The 23690-nt window shown below is 40.2% G+C and overlaps 1 pseudogene; it reads left to right on the top strand.

Moving 5' to 3' along the window:
• Positions 1–234: 234 nt before the first annotated feature.
• On the top strand, positions 235–21800 carry LOC147892741 (light-sensor Protein kinase-like; annotated as a pseudogene).
• Positions 21801–23690: the final 1890 nt, after the last annotated feature.

Consider the following 23690-nt stretch of genomic DNA (forward strand, 5'->3'; position numbering starts at 1 on the left):
CTCCACCACCACCACCACCGTCAGCACCACCATCAGCATCGCAACTACCGTCACCGCCCGCACCCCCATCGCCCGCTCTCCAGATAACTCCGTCCTCTCCATCCAAACGATTGTCGGGCGGCCAGAAGGCCGGCATCGTCATCGGTGCGCTCCTTGGTGTCGCTGCTTTAGGCCTTGTGGGCATCTTTCTCGTCGTGCGATACAGGAACAGTGCCGTGTAGGCCGATCTGACCAATGGCAGATTTTTACATGTTCTGGGGTCTTTGCTTTGAAAGGTACGTCTACAATCATTGATATGCGCAACGAGGACTCAAGAATGCACCTCCATCACTGCCAATTGTTTCATCAAAGAGACTCGAATTTCACTGCCAAAGACGCACTCTTTTCGAAAGTTATCTTAGAGCTGAAACGTTGGAAGGCGAAGTGGTTTAAGCGATGTAGTTGGATTCTTCAGATCAACACGATGGATTGCTTGTATTGTTAAAGAATGTGATTTACAATTCGACGCTTGGGAAGCATTTGCAGATTTTCTTGCGCTGGATCGGACTAGCTTTCAGTGGCAGCGCATTTCTTTTCCTGAACGTTGTCGCATAGACGGCCAGGGTAGCACTTTCCCCTACTTCTGAAAAATGGATAGGGTAACGGGGCCAGCCTTCTGCACTCCTATCTTTTCCATAGTGTAAGGGGTTGACCCTATGGTTTTTATGATCTTTTTCGAAATGTAAGAGCATCTCACAAACTGAAATAGAGAAAGGATATAATTTTTCATAGATTTGTAGCAGGCACCCTTTCCGTCCTCGAGTAACTCGAAATCCTAGTATTTTATCTAATTTTTAAGGGGGAAAAACCAATGAGTAAGATGGTGGACATAAGACACAACACAGCGTCTATTTGGATCCAATCCTCCCTGCAAATGTAAGGGGTGGTGACTTATTATTAATTTCATGATGTCCATATTTTGAAAGTTGAAGTTGAACAAATACATGCATAAGGGTGATACGATAAATGTTCTTTGTTGTAGTCTATACAATATTGTCACATGGACTACACCCATATGAATAAAGGTGTCGTCATCTTTCAATCTTGCATCTATCTTGGCTTTCCTTGCTCCCTTGCATCGATAATATGCATTAAAATAGAGGAATGTTGTAAGAATTCAGATTGAAAACAAGGAATTTTGAATAAGCGAGCAATTAAAATTATTTATATGACAATATTATATAATATATTACTATTATAACCACATAGTGTGGGCGGGAAGGCGACATGCGTTTTTCCCCAAAGAATTATAATTCAAGGGAACGGGCCCTTCCCTGGGTATCGAGATAACGTCGAGAATATAAATATTAGCGTTGAGGATAAGTCTATAGTCATAATCGTAGTCAAACGCTGGTAAAATCACTACGAGTAGTGCAATAGGCCATATTCAAATTCTCTTCGTTTTTTGGTGATTTCTTTGATCTTAGAGAATATATCCCAAACACTTGCCAATGTGACCCTGAGAGGAGCGGCATGTGTCCTTGAGTAGGATGATTCTAACATTCTTAGATAATTCAATAGACCGTGGACATCACAAAAAGACAACTATCATTAGCTGAAGTCCGAAGTAGAGCACGTAAAATTCTCACTCTCCACTCAGCCACCACTCAGCCAGCGTTACGTGCCTCTCCAACCCTGGGAAAAAGGGAGTTTGAACACTGTATTAAGTCGAGCTTTCAGGCTTGTGAGAGTAGAGCATGAGGTCGTGACTTCACATGCCAAGGCTATGCCAAACTAGCCTTCATCTCTTCAAGGCCATTCCACAATTCTAGATCAGTATGAAACCGATATAGCTGTACTTGAGAGCCGTCAATACCTTTCTTAATACCAAATCTAGATTTGGATATACTTGAGAGCGTTGACTCAAGTCTAGAATGCAACTTCGGTAGGATAACTTATGCCTAATGTGTAGAGTTTTTTTTGGGCTTAGATTCGATCAACTGGAAGGCCAAGATCCAAGTGCTGGCTCAATCGCCAGAAACCGGCCAAGAAGCTAAGTGCCAAGATTGGCTTGCATCCTTTATCTAGTCAAAGGATCAAGTACCATAGTTGTTGGCATATTTGTCAACTTGTAATAGGTGCAAACTTTTCTGCCTTCTTCTGTGTCCTCATAAACCTGCCAAAAAACAAAAGTGGTGTGAATCATATCCTTCAGAGTTTCATGGGCCTATGTGTCTTGATTCAATGCGTAGCTTGAACACTCCTTTGTCGAGTGCAAGTTTATTAGGAGCCATTTTAAAAAAATGATTTAGCACATTCGGCTAGAGAATTCCAGGTGTGGAATGCATGTTGAGAGCCCTCTTATGCCAGAAATGTCTCATTATTATTAGAGGCACTGATGGCCTGAGGAGTGAGCATGAACTAATAAACATCCATAGTATTCAATGGCCTGCCCTGGTAAAAGGGTAGGCCTTGGTAATGTCTTTTGGCTTGCAAGAAGTGAAATTCGACGGCACATGATCAATAAAATTGTCTATACGTGTCCTACACACATCAAAAGTCTGCTTTTCAGTGATGGTTTCATGTTGTTTTCTATGAGTCCATGTTTGGGCAGACCAGCTGAATGCCGATTCTTCTTGTTGGAAATTCATTTTGTTTGCCACTAACTACGGTTTGCATCCAATGCTTCTCGGGAAGTCTTACTGGAGCCTTCTCTCCCATCGCTCCATTACCAATTTCTATCACTCCTTTCCCTTTTCAATCATAACCTTCTCTTCTTCCAAGATCCAACTTCACAATTTTGCCTTGTTCCAATTGGATTCCCTTCAAGTTTTGCAGCTCTTGTTCATTTTAGTTCTCACACTGCCAAGAATCCTAGCACTCATTCTGCTTGTAGCTCAGGGAATTCCCTTGCTCTTGGTTTAATGCCAAACTAACGGCTATCAATCTTTCCCCTTCCATCTTCCTCATCAATCCATATTCCTCTCCCCCTTCTATCTCTAGTTTCCCCTCTCTGATCGATCCTTCCTCTTGATCCCCTTCCAGTTAATCATTCTGCTTGGCATCTGCTCTCCATCTGCTTGATGCCAATCTTCATGGATTTGCTAGATTGATAGCTTCATTTCATTCCCAGCCCTCCCAGATGACCAAGACTCCTCAAGTAGGAGCAATGGTGGCTTCTACTCATCGGATCATGCTCTCTCCATGTGGAGTGAAGTAGCAACTCTGGACTCTTCTCCCTTTCTTCTAGGAATGCTTTTTACCCCGGCCATTCTAGGATCATTTTCCCACACATAGGCAGTTTCATCTCTCCTATAGTCCATTCCCCTTGAATAGGCCTGGTGAATGCAATTTAGCTTTTTTGTTTTCAAAAGGATTACTTCATTAAGTAAGTATAAATGAAAAGTGCAAGAGCAAGCTCAAATGCAGGAGTACATCATGCCATGCATGAGAAAAAAAATGGGAAATAATCACCCCTCTTTACTTATGAAATCAAAGATTGAAAAAAAAAGTTGAATTGAAAATACCCTCCTGTATTTGTAAACCTATTAAAATTTTTGCAAAAGTGGAATTAACATATCCCTAAAGGAGAGAACAAGACTCCATGGAGTGTCATAGTATAATGAAGGCCGTTGAGTCTGAGTCATGTCCCTCGAAGAATCATAGCAATGTAGGGGATGTTGACATATGGTGCCATGAGCACATAGATTAAAGGCTAAGGAATGTATTAAAGTAGCCACCCTAGGATGTGGACTACATGATGTGGAGATGTGGATCAAGGATATCCACAAGGAGAGATGTGGATCAGAGGATCCCACAAGTGCTGACTATTCAAAGGGCACTCTCTATATATGAGTCCTATCATGTATTGTTGAATAAGAAGAAATGCACATTCACTCAAGATTCTGTTTATGAGTCCAAGCTAATCTATCTTGGAACCTAATTGACTTGAGGTACATGTCATGAGCATTCTCTTCAATATGTTTCCACATAGGTTCCATCCACCTAAGAGTGCTCCATAGATCCTGAGGCACTCTAGTTTTGTCATGGTGTCAGAGCTTAGGTCTAGTCTCCTAGATTAGTTATAGGCATGCCTTAGGGGCTCATGTTTTTCTCCTAGGTTAGTTCTAGTTTCAGATTGAGAGTTATTTTCCATGGTGGAGAGAATTTCAGTTTGTTTTGGGGAAGTTACACTCATTGAGAGAGCTTGAGAGCTGTTTAACTTTGTTCTTTGAGAGAGAGAGTCAAGGGAGAGTCTCTTTGGTATACTGTGCATGTTTTTCAGTTTCATAGGATTTCAGTTTCTTCTGTGAGTAAGAGCCATCTCCTTAGAGCCTTGCATCAAGCTCTCCATCTCATTAGGAAAAAAGGAAGCTCATTTTGGGGCCTTTTACGGTTTGGAAAAATAAGCTCTCAACCAATCAATAGAAGGCCAACGTAATGTTGAAAATTCACGAAATAAAGAGAAAATAGAAAAAAGAAACAATACTTTATGTAAGTACAAGCGTGCTACATTAGTGTGGAGATTGGTTTTTTATTCTCAGAAGATCTTTGGACAAGGAGATAGAATCTAAACTGACATTTTAGCTGACAAGATCCTTCCTGCTTCCACCTTCCTTTGAACTTTCAAATGTTGTGCCGCCTTTCGTGCGAAAGGTCTACCATTCTACACCATTGCCTCATTGTGCAACAGCCTTTCTTTTCCAAAACTGCTCCCTTGATCCTGTTTGGCGTAGAGTAAGATGTTTCTCGTCAACTGTCTGTTTGCCCACTTTCTCTTTCTTGAAACTTCAAATTGTTATCTTAGTTACATTATTTTGCTATTGTTACAGATTCAGAAAATCTCCATGGTGAACCAAAACCACGGCCATTCTTGTGGAAGACGCTCTGTGGATGATAATGCTACGAAGGCAGAATTATACCAAACATCCTTACCCCGTCGACCTGCTTCTTCTATTTCGTCGGTAGAGAATTCAAGTACAGTCAAAACGGAAGGAACTTGGGAAAGGTTTAGTGTTTCGAAAGGAGCATGGGTGCTCATGCAACCTAGCAAAAGAAAAAGACCCCAGATAAAAAACATTTTCTTGGCATCGTGGAAGGGAAGAGTACGAGATTTTAAAATCACCAAAGGGAAGATATCCGTGAAAGAAGTTTTGATTCAGCACGTGTACATGCATAAAGAACTTGTCTTGCGAGACTATCCAAAAAATCTTCCGCAACACAGGCCTAATTGTATATTTTTCTATTGTGGTTTTTTTCTTCATGAGGTGTATGGATTTTTAAGATGAAGCTTTCTCTCTTAGCTTATTGACATTCTTGTGTTGTTTTATTTCAGATTTATATCCTTCATCGTATGAGACATGGCAAAACATCGATTATATTCTCGGATTTATAGATGTTCTGCATGGATCGATAGGAGAACAATAATACCAAGGTCGATGTGCAACAGAGCTAGCTCAATCGGGTATATTTTTTACTGATCATTTTTATCAGTTGCTGGACAAAGCTAACACACATGGTGTATTAATAAAACAAGACCTTCCGGTGTGGAATTCAATGGATTGGCCTCACCCACATTCTAGTGTTACAGAGGCATATAGGGCGAAGCTTTTTACAGAAGTACAGAAAGCTCTGAGGCCCAATATTGCCACTAGGATAGTAAAAATTTCTTTGTGCATGCCTCTCACAGTTTTTGTGGACTTGTTTAATACCTTTCCAGTGAAGGTTTCAAAAACAATGTTCATAGTTAAAGCAACAAATTCGGCATGCATGCCATAATTTTTGGATAAAGGTTGGGATAAGAAGACATGTAGTTCAGTGTTTTGTGAGGTGGTCCAACCTTCTATGCAACTGAAGTACATGGTTGCATCACAAAATTTTATTTTCTCTTTTTATTACAAGCGCAGTCGAATGCTAGGCACAAAGCTTGTCCCAATGGATCAAGATGAAGAGTCTTTTGGTGCAGAAAATAAACTTATTGATATTGATGTTATTGAGAATGGTGATGTGCTAGTCAATATCTCATTAAGAGAATGTTGCTCCCTAGCTCAATTGCGCAGTGACATTCTATTTGAGACTGAAAGTTCTATCTCAAATGACTTTTTATTTATCTACAACAACAGAAAGGTACACCATCTGATTTATCCTAGTCTCATTAAGCATTGCTATTAGTTTAATTTACCACTCTAATTCATATTGCATTTTTGCAGTTACTCAAAAGAAGAGAGAGCTCAATAAAATGCAAAGACATAGAAAATTTAAAAATTGAGATAACACAGACTCCATAAACAAAGGTTTTGTATTCAATCAAGTAAGATTTTGTACAGAACTGTTTATTTGAATCTGTAGAACATATTTCTGACATCCATTTTCTATTTATGTACAGTTTGATCCAGAGGCTGCTCTACATTTTCTGGAGGATCTTCTCTCTACTGCTCCATCCTGTCCGTGCTCCATCCTGTCTCCTCCACTGCCCCAGAAGCCTCTCTTTGCTGCTTCTCCACCTTCTCCTCAACATCAGTAATAGGTCTTTGCTCCTGTGTCTGCTCCTCCTCAACACTCTGTGATTGCTCCTGTGGCTTCTAGTCCTCAGCATTAGGTGCTTCATCTGTGGGATCAAGGTGTATGACACCTTCTTGTACTTTAGAGCTTTCACCCAGCTCCACAGTAGCTGGTACAATAGGTTTGGGGGAGGCATAGCTCAAAAACCTCCAAATTGTATGAGCTCTAAAATTATGTACATAGTTGGAGCTGAAGCTATCCTCTTTCATCTGCAATGGCAGAGGATAATTTAGAACAATTTGTATCATTATGAATTATCTTCAAGCTAAATGAAAAGTATTTTTCCTTACCAGGTCTGGCTGTTCCTTCTCAAAGTAGCTTGAAAGTATATATTTTGCATTGATCAGCACCCTCCATCCACAGCTACTTGAATCATTTTGTTGTGGTGTCTGTACAGTTAGAAAGATATGTTAGAAACTGTTAGCATCAGCACAAAACAAAATTATTCAATAAGTTCAAATACATAGCATTTAATAGACTTTTTACCTCTAGACTTATTGGCTCTATTGAATCCAAAAGAGAGACATTTGGAGGACAGTGATCCAATGCATCTAAAAGCCTTCTAATACAACTGCAATATGTATAATTTAGTTAGTATGATATCAAAATAATGAAGTTTTAAGTTCAAAAAGCACACACAGCACTTACAATTTCAGCTCTCTATGTGTGTTTTTTAGAGAGTTGAATAGAAAGCATTGCTTCTGCTGGATGTCAATAGACACAAAACTCCAGTGGTCAGTGCATAAGGAAAAAAGCATAAGAAAATGAAAGGCTACAAGAGTTCCCAATATTAAAGAAGAATCTTAAAAGAAGTAGTCACCCACATACTTGCTATGGTATGGAAGTAGCAAAACATCAATTACTTCAAAATTGCAGTGTTTGAACCAGCTGGAAATACTCATGGGAGTCTCCTTTGCATCTCTTAATTTAGAAGAAATGGCTGGATCAACAATATGGACTGTATGCTGTACAGAGGGGTGAAGCCAGCTTCTCATCATGCTGCATAGGATCAGAAAATAATTAGGGTAGGTTATAAAGGAGTTACAAGGAGTACTGATTTGCAGAAAATGTAAAATTCATAGACACTTACTAGAGCATTGCAAGAATGATAGTATCTGAGCAATACTCATTCTTATTAGCCAATGCTGCTAAGCATTGTTTTGTCAAATCAAAATCATTGACTGAAACTTCATCCTCAATATGAACAACTACATCAGGGCCCAGCTCCTTCAACCTTCTATGTATCTGTAGCTCCTTCTTTCCAGTCTCCACATCTATAACAGATTTTGTTTCTTTTATTTGCTGCTTTAGTGAGTCCTCATAATCAGCCTTCCCTCTGGTGTTCTTTAAGTGTGTTACCTCAACAACCTTTACCTCATCAACCTTCAACTTCCTTGTAGGTGGATTTAGCAATATATCTCTCATTTTGATGTCCTGCCATTCCACAGGATGAACCAACTTGTCATACCTCCATCTCACTCTGGACAAAGTGTTGAAGTCTTTGGCCATCAAAGTCACCCTGTGAGCATGGGCTGCTACAAGCATTGCATCCTCAAAATATTTCTCCAAGTAATCCTCTGCCATTTCCTGTAAGGAAAGAATGGCAGTTCTATTCCACCTGAACCCAAGGTTCCAACTGTCACAAATTTCTCTCACCAGTCTTTGAAAGGGTGCTTTGGGTATTGCAAAGCCTATAGCTTTCTGTTGCCTCCTGATCTCCCTTAGCACACCTGCACCCTGATTCAATCTTTTGGCCTTTTGCTTGAGCAAGCTCATTGGTTTACCCTTCCTGCCATGTGCAGCTCTTCCCTTTGGAGGCACACTAAATTTCTTGGTACCTGCCCCAGCTGCTGTTGCTGCAAGCCCTGGTCCTTTGCCAACTTTCCTTGCAGTTGACTTGGTTCTTGCCATCACTCTGAAAAACTGCATACAAAGGATTGGAAAGAGATCACAGACATGGAGAACATGTTCTAACAAAGAAAAGGCAATCACAGGGGTGGAAGAAGCCATATAGAGAAATTTGCAATAAAATGCGATATGAGCAGTTTGGAATTTCAAATAGGTCCACATCATCGTATTTTGCTGCAAATTTTTGAAATGACATGCTGGTGCACTCCTACAGTGATTTCTATGTCTCTCCAACCAAATACAGTATGAATGGAGTTTATGCAAGAAGATTACAGCTATGGAAGTCACAAAACCAGAATGACAGGGGTTGATGAAGCAATATTTTAATTTTTTGCAACAAAACGCGATTTCAGCAGTTTGAAATTCCTAATGCCTTCTCCTCACATTTTGCTGCAAATTCATGAGGCAACATGCTGGAATATGCCTTCAGTCATTTGAAGGTGTTTGCATAACCATACAAGATGGATTGAGTCTATGGAAGTCAAGAAGTGTGCACAGACTGAAGGGAGAACCCATAAGTACAGTTTTACCCTCACATGCAAATATCACACTTGAAGATCTGCATTCCTACAGTGATTTCTCTGTCTTGGTTTGAGTCTATGCATTTCCATGCAGGATGTATTTTTTCTATTTTAGGCAAGAAGATTGCAGAGACTAAGGGGAGAACCCATTGTTACTGACTTGGAATCTATCTATGGATGTGCTATGCTGCTGAGGAGTAATCTGTGTTGAGGATGAACCTATGCTACTGGACAAGATGTAATGCTGCAGAGTATGGAGGTAGGGAGGCAAGAGAGCAGAGACTGGAGGGCAAGAGGTCTAAAACAGGATACCACAAATAAGTGCAAATAGAATTAAAGAATCACTAAATCCCACACGTGTGGAATGTAGTCGTTTTTCACACGTGTGGATGGGACCCAGATCTCTTGGAGTTTGAAATTTGGCACATGTGAAAGTACACTTGTGAAAGTACACTTTATGCCTTGGAACTTGTGCCATTCATGATTTCATCATCAATACCACAACCACTTTTCCCTCCCCTGGATCCTAATCTTTCATCCCTGCCACGACCCTCGCATCTTCCATTTCCTTCTCTCTGATCCTTTCCTACCCAGCACACTCCATCCAGACTGCAACCTGCCTGAAGACAGTACTGCCAGATCTGCAGGTTACCTAGAGTGCAAAGTTCAAGCTAGAGAAAGAGCAGGAGATTTACCAGTGCAACTCAATCAGCATGGAAAAGGAAAAAAAAGGTCAGAATTCTAGATTGGTTTCAATGTTTTTCAACATTTATTTCTTCCATCCATTGGATTTTTGATGTCCCAATGTCTTCACTCAGCTCCATCCTTCTTCTTACATTTTCAATTTATACTATTCAAGAATGTGGTAAATCACCCAGAAATTAGATTGTAGGTTGATATGAATAGAAACAAGAAATTTGCAACAAAATGCGAGGAGAGTGGTTTATAATTCTCTAAACATCCCATATCGCATTTTGCTGCAAATTCCTGTTGTTGACACCTTCCTCATGAAAAGTTTCACTCATTCCATTATTTCTCTTGCATATGAGATCATAGTGTCCAGGAATCACTGAGATGAACCAAGTGCTTGATTTGACATGCACATGAACAGAACTTGAGAATTTGCAACAAAATGCGAGGAGAGTGGTTTATAATTCTCTAAACAGCCCATATCACATTTTGCTGCAAATTCCTGCTGTTGACACATTCCTCATGAATAGTTTCACTCATTCCATTATTTCTCTTGCATATGAGATCATAGTGTCCAGGAATCACTGAGATGAACCAAGTGCTTGATTTGACATGCACATGAACAGAACTTGTGAATTTGCAACAAAATGCGAGGAGAGTGGTTTATAATTCTCTAAATAGCCCATATCGCATTTTGTTGCAGATTCCTGTTGTTGACACATTCCTCATGAAAAGTTTCACTCATTCCATTATTTCTCTTGCATATGAGATCATAGTGTCCAGGAATCACTGAGATGAACCCAGTGCTTGATTTGACATGCACATGAATAGAATTTGAGAATTTGCAACAAAATGCGAGGAGAGTGGTTTATAATTCTCTAAACAGCCCATATCGCATTTTGCTGCAAATTCCTGTATATGATTTGGTTCTCACTTCTACCTCATTAATTTGCTATCTTTAGCCCTGTGGAAATCTTCCTTGATGATGAGAAATGTTTTTGTTTTGGAACAGCTGGCTCCCAGGCCCCACCTTTTAAGAGGAAGCTAGACTTTTCTGCTGCTATTATTAGACCACAGCAATCACCAGGTGAGTCATGAGATGTCATGAAGGAATTATCTGGTGATATACAATGCATTCACTGATTGCATATGTCAACATATAGAATTCATAGTATATAAGTTTTTGAACAGGCCAAAAAGAAGAGACTGGAGCAAAGTGCTGATTCTTCCATCAAAAAACAAATGGAGAAGAGGACAATTCTCCAGATTTTCTCCTATTTGAGTTTCTTCACAAATGCAAGGCGCAGAGTAACTTCCATATATACCACAGTATTTTCAACATGGAGTTCACAATGAGCTCTGTACTAGAGTAGCACAAAGATTTTCTTTCAGACTATTGGGATGCCTTCAAAGAACTGACAGAGGCAGGAAGAATTGTGGGAGGAGAAAAGGTTTTTGTGCACATAAATCATATTGTCTCCAATGACAAGCTGAGGTACCATGTGAACAGAAGATTTGACAGCCTGCCTGATCACTATAAATGCAACTGTACTTTGCACACCAGAAAGTGTAGAGTGCTGGAGGAGAGCATGGCATTTCTTATGTACATTGTCTTCAGTCAAAAGTCTTTGGATGAACAAGGGCAGGAAATAGAAGAAGAAGACACATCTGAAGCAGAGGAAAACGAGGATGTTTCTTTGGTCACAGAAATGGCAGAGCAAGAAGAAGATATCAACCTTCAGGATGAGGGGCTGCAAGTGGCTGCTCTTGACCTTGTTCAACTGAGGACAAAAACTCTGAGGGGAGCAGAGCCAGTTGAAGATTTTGATGTTCAGAGCAGCAACTATGCAGTGCCCATGCTTCCAGGTGTGTTGATTGGTGGAAAGGATTATGTTTTCCTCCATGATATAGAGTGTATGTTTGATTTGAGGGAGGACTATGCCATTTCCCTTATTGCCCAGGCTTCAAGGCTTGACAAGGAGGTTGGCATAGAGGATGACCATTCACTACTGGCTTTGGAAACAATGTTTAATCCTGTAGAGGCCCTTCATTTTGTTTCAAAGAGGCTGAAAAGTTCCAAGAGCCAGATGAAGCTGCCTTCCAGCTCACACAGGAAGCTATGAATCTCTCAGCACTATACACAAAAAAGCCTAAAGAAGAGGCTGGACAAGAAGGGAGAGGGATAAATCTTTGGAAAGATGAACTGCTTGTTGCTGATGAAAATGAGAAGGTACTTCAAATCATATACTTTGACTTCTGCTTAACTTTGTTTTTGTAGGTTGTGTATTGTCTCACTCCAATCCTTTGATATGTTGCAGCTACAAATTGAGGATGACACATTCCTCCAGAGATCAAGTGGAAGCAGGCAGGTTGGGTTTCGCAAAATGTCAGGCCTAGCTCATTATATTCATGATCTAGGCAGTGCCAAGATCTTGATTTACCATAGGCAGTTGAGCAACAATGGAGAAGCCATTGTTTACTTCCTAAAATGTTTGTCCAGGGCTTTAGGTGGACATGTGGCAAAAGGCAAAGATCATTTTGATAGAGAGGTTGTCTGCCATAGATATATTTGGAGATTATGTGAATAAGCAGGCCTCTAGGTCCACTTACTTTTTGTCTTACACTTCTTATGCATTAGCATCCGGGTGTTAAGGAGCCCAAATATCTGGAGGGCTATGGAAAACACCAGCTCGTAAGGTTTCGAGAGCCACCCATGATTGCATCAGGCCACACAGTCCAAGAAGAGGAACAGGTGGAGAGAGTTGAAGAAAAGGATAAAGAGACAGTCGACATCAAGCCAATAAAGAAGAAAAAGACTCCAATCAAGATCAAAAAGAGAGTTCCGATCGGCAGGCCCTGGGAGAAATAGGATTTAGTCATCGAATATAGCACAAACATTATATTAAATTTGAACTGATTTGTATAAAGTCTTTGATATCTGGTATGATCTTGTATAAATGATTAATAAGTTGATGATGAAATGACTTGTACATTTACATAGAGTGGTGTCGTTAAATATTAAATGAACAATATATTGAAATTGTAAACAAATTGTATTAAGTTCAGATCATATGTTTCACATTGAAATACTTTTCATGCATAACACCAAGAGTCACTTGTTCCACTAAAAAAATTTCTATTGAATGAGTTTGAAAACATGTGGACATAACACCAATAAGTTACAAATGAGTCCTATTCATGTTTACTTGTCCATTTATGGTTTCTAAATATCTTCGATTCCCTCCATTGTCTATGTCTCTCTACTGCAATTGAATTGTCTAGAGCTTGTCTTCGTCTTTGCTTTTGGGCTAGAAGAAAAGCAAGCTTGATTTTGGAGCTAGCAACTTTTCTTTTAGCATGCAGCCTTTGTAGTATGCCTCGGTAAAACCATTGGAAGACTTCCTTCAGACTATTCGCCTTCTGACTCCCTCCATAGTGTTGTGTGTGTCTAAAAAATGCATTATGTGCCATGTAGTGAGACTTCTCCATGCCTTGGGTAGACCAAATAGCTGGGCATCCATACTTTTTGACAAAATAGGGAAGGTGGTTGTATATGATATGCTGTAAGACATAAGAATGCATAGTAAGTAATTAAAAAAAAGAGGATCACACTTAAGTAAAAGAAAAAGACATAACCTTACCATGTAGTGAGTTATATTGCAGGCTGTCCATGCGTCTTTCATTGACTTTCCAAAATGTTTAATTGCCTCCTCAAAGTTCTTGTAATCACTCTTTGTCCATGTTACTTTGTCACAGAACATGAAGAGTTGATCAAGAGACCTCCACACCTCTGCCTTCCTATTTCGTGCTTCCCCATCTGCCTCATGATCTTTCACAGCATTATGGACTTGCTTCCACAATCCATAATTAATCTTTGAAACTGCTCTACCTTGCCTTGCTTACTGTGTTTGGGTCGAGACAAGAATCTTCTTGCCTTAACACCACCAATAGAGGGCTTGATTGGTACCTCCTTGCCATTGGTAGACTTTTTAAAATCCTTTGTGATTTGAACATCTCCTCCATGTAGACCTATATCGGATAACACTTTTTCCAATGCTTGAAGAGCATCCTTTTTATTTTTTTCGGGACGGAGTTTCGAAGCAAATCCAATATATAAAAATACCAATTTCTCAATAATTCGACATAGACCATGCAATGTGCAGATGTGAACATTACATAGTGGAATGTCCAGAATGGCCTTGAAGTCAGGGTCAACTTTATCTCTATTAGGTGCTCTCTTCCACCATTTTGAATCCATTACTTGAGCTGATTCTTTGTAGTAAAGACAAGGAGACTTTGAGTTGCCTCCTTTACTAATGTTATACATGCACTTAAGTGTTTTAAGATCCCTGGCCATGTGCCACTCTACTTGAAAATCACCTTTTCCTGCAACATGGAGATTCTCACCTTTTGATTATTCTTGGTATTTCCGTGTGGTGAAACACCCAATCTAGTGTTTCATGGTCTTCGGTCTTCACCTGCGAGATTATAGAAAACAAAAGTATTACTATATCAGATTTGAAAACAATGACCAAAATCAAGTATAAAACAACCCATGATCATACCTGGAACGAGCCTAACCACCATATGTGTTTCTCTGACTGCACACTAAAATACTTCGAACTCGCTTCAGTCAATGATGTATCAATTGCTCCATTCATCAATGTAATAGTAACTCTTTCCATTTTCTTTTCCTTTACAACCTCACACTCATCCAGTTTGATAACAAATTTCAAAATGCCTTTGCACTCCTCAAATGTTATTCCATAAAACTCGACCATTCTTTTTTGAAGTTGTTGTAGATCTAAAAATATATTGTTCCAAGGATCATACACAATGGTTCCTTTAACACCATGAAATATTTCTTCAATATGGATATATTGCCCAATAAATTCATCTATACTTTCATTCAAATGACCTCTTATCCTCCACACAGTTGCTGGATTTGGTAGTAAAACTCGTTTAATCCTTTGATCTTTCAAAGTTGAGGATATCGCATGGAAAATCAAACTATATCCCTTCCTGCTAACTCCACTAACATCAAGAGCCTCTTGGATTATAGTGCCATCAACTTGATTATTGGATACAAAGTCCTCTACAACATTGCGTTTGACTGTTTTGTATTTTTTTTCCTCAATCAAACCTTTTGCTACACCGCAAGAAAGCAATCCTTTCATTTGTTTAACAGGAAGAAGGTTCGGGTCCATATTTTCTTTTGCAGGCTCCAATAATTTCTTGTAGTAACAACACAATATGACTATATCATTCAGCACCTCCATTCTTATTTTGCGACAATCAATGAAATAGATATAGTCTGGAAGAGAGCCTTTTTGAGTATACAAAATGATAAATTTCAATCTAACCTTGCTTCCTGAATTCGTTGCTTGCATCCACCAGTCCCAGCCTTCAAATTTGCAATGTTTTTAATCTTCCTACTATGTAGCCTGTCTCCAAGCACGGTTCTCTTCTTTCTTGCTCTTGTCAACTCTTTTTTACTCTTTGAATGCTCCTCAATTTCATTCTACAACTGCTGCTCCAATTTTGCACGAATGGCTATCTCCTCCATCTTGGCCCCCTTTTCTTGTAGGTACATCATTTTATACGTTTCCGCAAATGCAGACTGTGCTGAAATATAACCAAGAAGTCCATTTTGTCCATCGCCGGCAAACCTCAGTAATGTGGTGGGATTGACAAATGGAGGTGTAGAGTTTTTTACTTGACATTTTGGATATATGCTTCCATCGCACCATAAGTCAATATGTTGAAGCCCTTCTCTTCTCATATTTTCCCGCTGTTGAGCATTCAGCACCGTATCCTTTCGTCTTTTTTGTGCTGGAGCATATTGTTCTTCTAAGTCGATGTGAAGATGGTGTAATCGCTTCTTCTCAGATAGTGACTCACTAGTATCGGCCATTTTTTGTGCTTCTCAGGTTGCGAAGTTTGTTTTTCAATCTCATAGTCGTTTTGTAACATGAATCGTGGAAATGTGGCAGTATCCATGTGAATATTTTGAAAACTTGCAATCACTAAGTTCAGTGATGGACTCTTTATGAAAGGCCTGCACACGTCGGCCAAAGAGATGCGGAATCTTTGGTAAATAAAAAAAAATCTAAGAGGATATTTAATACAAAATCGTGTTAGTCAGACAAAAGATTATCTTATTCCTTTTTGAATTGACAGTTCTGTAGTCCTTACTGACAGTTCTGAGCCACGTTTCCGTATTTTACTATTTTTGAGGTCTTTTAGGAGAGAAATAAATAAATAAATAGTGAATTTCTTACAGGGCCCCAAAATGAGTTCCCTTTTTCCCTAATGACAAGCCTGGACTATAATCGATTGGTGACTTTTATGCGGATTCCATCCACCATATCAGCTGCTTGTGTGAACTTGCACCATCAAGCTGCCAATGGAAATTTCCCTCCACTGCAGACTTCCGTGAGTTAGCAGCCCCCATGATTCTCAAAATTTGGAGACAGCAGGTCCGGACAGTAGTTTGTGTATTAAGGCCCGGTTTGGTCAAACTCCTTCAAACAAGCACAACCATGGATAGATTACACCGGGGAATCTCAATCTCTGATCAAAAGAACCAACCTACGCATACAACGATCTCCTGGCTCCTACACGACCCGTTCCATCTCCAACGAGCTTCCACCACAGTCAACTGACTATACACAAGCTCCAACTAAGGCAATACCATAGCAAGATGGCCGACCAACAAGAGCCCCAATCGACCCATTACTAGCACTTGAATCGTCCAACCATTAGGTGTGGGTTTGCATGAGCGTAGGCATAAAATTCATTTCGTTGAAGGAGCTACGGTGGCCGAGAAGATGATTTACAAGAAAAAGCAGCTGCCCGGTGAGCATTTCCACAAAGACACAGCCCAACAGACTTGAGTCCATCTCAAACGACCTGCAATAGTCGCCCATGCTCTAGACAACAACGCAGTTCTCCTCTGTCTCCAAATGTGGTGACTCCAGCGACTACTCTACCGAATCACCATAGTGACCCACCAGCTAAATACACAGGCACTCCACAAACCGGCTCCTCACACAGTGCAGAGCAACAGTAAGAGCAGAAGTTAGCAACAATTGATGAAGTTTCATCCGATGAAAGCAAGCTAGGCATTACGAGCTGAGCTACAAGTACAATTTTGGGTTTGAAAGATACTCTTGCCTCGAAGCTAGGGTATGGAGCGAGCAGCCCGTCGAGTGAAAGCGAGAGAGGTGAAGTCACCGGGATGCAAATCGATAGCAATGGCAGAGAGAAGCCAAAATCTTACGTGCAGAAAGCTATACTACTTCATAGGAACCACATCCTCAGGCTTCAAAGGTCTCTAAGGTTCTCTACAAGCGACACATGGCAGATCATAATTAACTAGGGTTAGTCAAGTAAACCCATGGAGGTTAGGTTAGGTAAGGTTGAAACATGGCAGATAGGACCAACTCAACCCACACTAAGCCATGGTTAGGGGTGGTAAATTTAGTGGGGTTAGGTTCAATGCTTGGACCATAGTTAAGTTTGATTAACCATGGGTTAACTCATTTGGCTCAGAAGACTACCACATGGCAGAGTGCCACATAAGCATGCACAATCAGTAGTGTCACCTAAGCATAGGGGCCCTAGCCAAGCACAATTTGTAAGCAGCATATGAACTCCTGTGCCACATCATCAAGGCCCCCTCTTCTTCCACAAAAACTTTGACAAGGCGTAACTTGCAATCGAGGAGGAATTTGGACACGCTCCAAAAAGGAAAATGATCGCCTTTTCGATCTCTACGTGCCTGTTTGATCAAAATCATTGTTATCAATTAGACACTGCCAATATTGAAAGAAATCAATTGGTAATACCTTTGCAACATCAGAACATGGCATCCACACATAAAGCATTAATGCACATGGAAGAACAAAGCATCATTCAGCAAGCTACATCAAGTAAAGAAAACATTCATTGAGAAGCAAAAACCTTGCCACCTTTATCCCACACATTTGTAAATCAAGCGTGACCACCTGAGAGTAGCTATGAAAGCACCCAGGGGAGGTATTGACATGTAACAACCACACTTGACCACCTTAAGTAGCAATGCATGCAGTAAGGGGAGGCGATGGAATGTAAACTCACATCTAACCACCTTGCGGTAGCCAATGGATCATGGCACCAAGGGGAGGTGTTGAGATATGGTGCCATGAGCACATAGATTAAAGGCTAAGGTATGTGCTAAGGAATGTATTAAAGTAGCCACCCTAGGATGTGGACTACATGATGTGGAGATGTGGATCAAGGATATCCACAAGGAAAGATGTGGATCAGAGGATCCCACAAGTGTTGACTATTCAAAGGGAACTCTCTATATATGAGTCCTATCATATATTAATGAGTAAAAAGAAATGCACATTCACTCAAGATTCTATTTATGAGTCCAAGCTAATCTATCTTGGAACCTAATTGACTTGAGGTACATGTCATGAGCATTCTCTTCATTATGTTTCCACATAGGTTCCAACCACCTTAGAGCACTCCATAGATCCTGAGGCACTTCAGTTTTGTCAGGGGATTTGAAGGGCATAGAGGTGCCTTCTACAAAGCAACTCATATGTCAATGAGTAGGATATTAAAAGGGTTATGGACTATTTAGACACTTTCTGCAAGGCCTTTGCATCCAAGATCAACCACACTAAGACTGGGTATGCCACTCTCACAGGAGAAGAGAAAAAGTTTCTAAAGGAGCTAGGATGCCATAGAATCAAGCAAGGTACTGTTTTCAGGTTACTTGGGATACCTATGGGTTTTGACATTTCTATGAAATAGAGGTGGGACTGGTTCATGGACAGATTCCAAAAAAAGGTTGAGAAATGGAGAGGATTTCAGCCTTGCTTATTTGGTAGAAGACTTATCTTTAACCATTGCATTTATCCCATTGCAATTTTTTTCCTCACTTATTGGTCTCCTTCTAAAGCAGGACTTGACATATTCATTAAAATTTGTAGATATTTTCTCTAGTGTGGGAGCAAGAAAATTGCTAAAGTTAGATGGAAATTCTATAGAAAACTTAAAGAGGAAGGTGATTTAGGGATCATTGATATAGAACAAGCTGCTCGAAAGCTCTCTACCACTTGGATGCTAAGTTTATTCTACATCCTCAAGGTGATTGGACTTAGATCCTTCTCATTTCTCATAAGTGTCAGCCATCTCAAACCTCTTAGAGCCCCTAAATGGAAAAACTATCTTACCTTGTCTGCCATTTGCAATCCTGAACCCTGCAAAGAAAAAGGGAATCAACTCTGGCAATCCTTGTGGAAGGCTTACAATTTTTAGAACCTCTACCTTGAATGATGAGAACTTCTTAATGGCTAGTCACTTATTCAAGAAAGGAATTTAGTGTTGGGGACAACTGTGGAACCGAGTAGAGTAGAGGTGAAAGACATGGATTGAGATAAGGAGGGAGTTTTCTCTCAACAACCAACAAGACCCGTGATCATAGCTAGACTCTAGCTGTGGGAGGGAGACAGTAGGTGGAAGGGAGGAAGCTTTCTGGTTTATAGTAGGGAGTTCAGCTAGGTGGGGAGCTCTTTTTTTTTCCCCTATCCCTACTCCTTTTGGGGATATCTATGATGTATTTAATGTTCTAAATGCTAGATGGAACCTTCATGACACTAAATCAAATGGAAGGCCAGATTCAATAGCATTTGGCTAAAGAGTGTCCACACAACAAAATGTCTGCTCTAATGTGGTTGATTCTGCACAAAGATGTTTAGACTAATGTCAGAGGATTAAAGATTGGTAAGGGTGATGGGAAATGCTTGAGATGCCCCAGCTTCAATGAGGACATTTTTCATCCTTTTGTTCCTTGTCCTCAAGCTAGAAAAGTCCGAAAAAGTATACAGATAGAAATAGGTGAACCAGTCAATTGGAGATCTATTCTCTTGGGATATGTTGCAAAGACAAAGGCTCAAGGAATTGGGTCACTAATAAGAGCCCATGCTCTTTGGTACATCTGGGTGTCTAGAAATAACTTCCAATTTAATCAATTTGACTTTTCTATTGGCATTTGCTTTATGTCTTGGTGGGATAGGGAAAAAGTAGAATTGAAGTGATGATAGACAAGTACAAAGAGGACTTTATTCAGATCAACAATGACTTAGATGCCGACATGCTCATCTATCCTAGTATCAAACATAACAAAGTAGCTCCTAAAGAGGTGACACACCACAATTTGGTGATAAAGGACAAATGGAAAAAATATACTTTTGAGGATGGATGGACACCCCAGAGTTTAGAAGACGTATGGACTTCTAAAGAGGCAATTCTTTGGCTTGGAATAGATAGGGACATCCAATATTATGTATTGAAGTGCCAAAAATGTTAGGTCTATACGGTTGAATGCTCGCTGAATGCCTTAAGGTGGGAGGTGTCCCACACCCATTGGATATTCCTTCTAGAAAATGGAAAAGCATCTCCATGGATTTGATTGTTGGATTATCTAGGACATAGGGGAGGCACAACTCTGTGTGGGTAATTGTGGATCGGTTGACCAAGATGGCTCACTTTGTTCCAACCAATAATGATGTTAAAACTCCAAAACGAGCTAGGATATTTGGGGAGAATATTTTATATATTGCATGGCTACCGACCGATATTGTGAGCGATCGGGATAGCAAATTTAACAGCCTTTTTTGGAGGGCTGTGTTTATGGGGTTGGAAACTTCTTTGAATATGAGCAGTGTGGATCATCCACAAAGTGATGGTCAAATTGAAAGGGTCAATCATGTCATTGAGGAGATGATTTGAGCATATGTAAGTAAATGGCAAACTACAGGTTATCTTCCTGCCCGCAAGGTTTTCGCCAAGCTCGAAAGCATCAACACCATCAATTGCCTTATTTTGGATTTGAATAAATGTTTCTGACTCCTCGTGCTCAGATTTGAAAGCCTTCTAAACGAGATCCGCTCACATCCCGTACTATAAGAATTTCGTTGGGTTTGCACTCCTCCAAACCTACCAGGACTACATCTTGGATACTACTTGCAGCTTCAAGTGGAAAAGGATGTGTCTCATGTGCTCTCCAAACTGAAGCGGTCTCGTGCCAAATCATACAACTGGCCAAGTAGCTTCCTAAACTGGAAAAACAAGCTGAGCGCTGTAGAGGAGTCTGCTCTAATGCAACAGTTGATTCTAAGGCTTAGTTACGATAAGAGAGAAGGCAACGAGGTTGAATTCTTGACACAAGGTCTCTTCGTCGACAAAAGATACATCAAAGTCGTTAGGTTTTTAGGGGCAAGAACCTACGGAAAGGTAGAAGAAGTCCTGTGTTTCGGTGAGAGATACGCCATGAAGACATTCAATGGCATATGCGACTTCCAATCTTCTAATGAAGCAATTATACAAGCCCAACTGTAGCATCCAAATATCGTCAAGCTAGTCTGGTATACTTCTAACTTTGAAAAGGGAAATACTCTGTCACTGTTGATGGCATTGATGGGGATGGACTTAGAAACTTTCATCAAGCAGCAATATCATAGCACAAAGTGTCCATTGCTGAATTATCCACCACTGGTCTCTCTTCACACAATGTTGCAAATTGCAAAAGCAATGAAATATTTGGACGACCAAGATATAATGCACAGGGACCTGAAGGCTGCCAACATTATGGTAGATTTCAGCTAGAGCCCAGATGCGTTCAAGGAAGGGTACATCCATGTAAAGGTAGCTGATTTTGCACTTTCCAAAGTGAAGCATGCTGGTAGCATGAATACTCAGAATGTGGGAACCAAATAATGGAGAGTGCCAGAAGTGTTCAAGCAAGATTCTGCAGTACCAGAAGATAGCAATGAATTAAGCTCTGATCGCACAAGGTATACAATCTCTGCCGATGTGTATAGCTTCGCCATGACCTATTACGAGATTCTCACGGGGAGGAAACCCTTTGCTGATCAATATCGTATGGCCAATTTGAAGGAGAGGATAGCGTTATTGAATGAAAGGCCGCTTTTACCAGAGGGCCTGCATCTAGATTTGATCACGCGGTACTGGGATGGATGGCCGGAAGTGCGCCCCTCCTTCGATCGAATTTGCCAGGAGCTGGAAGCCTTGAGGGAGCACCTCATCTTCGATTCCACACATTGCACGACATCGCAAGAATAACCAAAACCCCAATTGTATATTACATTTGAGACGAATTTTAGGTGGTACAAATTAAATGAAGTATTTGTTCATTTTGGCTTTGACTCTAAGGCTCTACTTGGAATTTCTTCCGTGGTTTGCTGACCTCATTTGCACGTTTGCACGTAGAGCGGTGCTTCTTTGGCCTACCCCCCTTCAACCCCATAAGTATTGTTTCTTACTTGTTGCTTTTGAGGAGAGAGTAACTAGATCCCACTATTCAAAAACCAAGCTCTCTTTGTATTTTCACAACACACACTACCCTTGCCTATCAAATGAGGCAAGTGTTAAGGCCATGGAGGAGGTCACTATGTCTCATTGCCAAAGGAGGAGGTGTATCCTCTCAAGTTAGAGTAGTTATCGCATTTAGAGAAGCATAAATCGTGTTTGTAAAAGCTCAAATGAAGCAAGAGTGGAAGCCTTGCATTGGCCATTATGTGAGGGTAGATGAGGTAAAATGTTGATGGAGAAAATGGCGTGACTTTCTAAATGATGTCACACACAAAACAAGTGACTTCAAAGAGTGAAAATCACCTATTAACCACAAAGTACTCTTTCTAAACATACTTGTAAATCCCATTTTTTGCATGCCTAAGATACAAAGGCATTACCCTTGTAATGTAGAAAAGCATGATTTATGTACATAGCTAGAGTAACTCTTGTCAAGTATTACATTGAAGGAGGGTGTTGCAAGAATCAATGGTTTGTAGAACACTCCCCAAGGGTGAGTGTCGCGTTAGTGTTCACATGGTTCTCATGAGAAGAGTAACATGAATCAAACACAAATAGTTTCACATGGAGCTTCAATGTACTATGTGGTGAAGGATACAAACACGTGTGTTGATATGGATGCACACAAGTGTGTCATCATTCATGTACAACCCAAATAGGTGGAGCTCTTGTCCCTATTTGAAGGGGACCGAGAGAATCTTTTGAATTATGGACTAAAATACAATTTGATTGAACCTTTTGTATATACATCAATGTCTCATCACATGTGGCCAGTATCCTCTCTCTTATATCTTCATGCAAGCTCTCTCCTCAAGCTAGCTGTTTCAAGTCATGTTGTCTCTCTTGACCATATTGATCGTAGATTTTTGATAAGGCAAAGTCACTACATTGACTTAGAGGGCTAACTACAATAAGGTGACATTTTTGTATCATGTGCCAATAGCCTAATCAATAGTAGTAGCCCAGACCCAAAATTACAGCTTAGTATGATAGGTTTGTGGTTCTAGAGATTTAGGAAGGAGAAGGTTTTGGCTTTTGAGGAGAGAAGCCTGTTCAAAAGAACCTATGACACATAAAACCTATCTAATCTAGCTTCCCTCCTATTTTCTCGTACTTGACTATTACACCAGGTAAAATCACCATTTGTACCAGCATCTACCATTTTCCAGTGCTCTTTACATTCTTCCCAAGACAATAGTTTAGAACCTTTGATGATTGTGACTTTTTCTAGTCACCTGTCTCTCTTTATCTCAACCATATTGAAGTTCCCCATAGTAAAATAGTTGCCATTTGCACACAGTAGATAATCCCATAAGAGTTTTCTATCTGCTACTGAGTTGGGGGCATACCCAAAAATTACTAAAAAATTTATCTCCTTGATAAGGCACTTGAGCATCACCAACCTATTTTGGTCATCTGTAATGACTTGAGTGACACCTCCATTGTAATGAGAAATGACTCCAATGGCAGTCCCACCCTTACCCTCCACATATGAGGTGCAATACCAAACTCTTCTTTTATTTATAGTTTTTAGTCTAGACTCTAGTAAGTCTCCACAGGCCTTGACTTCTTGTAATGCTAGAAAAAGAGGGCCTAAATTATCCCTCAACTAGAAAGCTAACTCTTCACCTCTACGAGGGT

This window comes from Dipteris shenzhenensis, chromosome 16 (genome assembly GCF_047967505.1).
Source record: "Dipteris shenzhenensis isolate YYH24624 ecotype China chromosome 16, Dip_SZ_1.0, whole genome shotgun sequence".
Classification (NCBI taxonomy): domain Eukaryota; kingdom Viridiplantae; phylum Streptophyta; class Polypodiopsida; order Gleicheniales; family Dipteridaceae; genus Dipteris; species Dipteris shenzhenensis.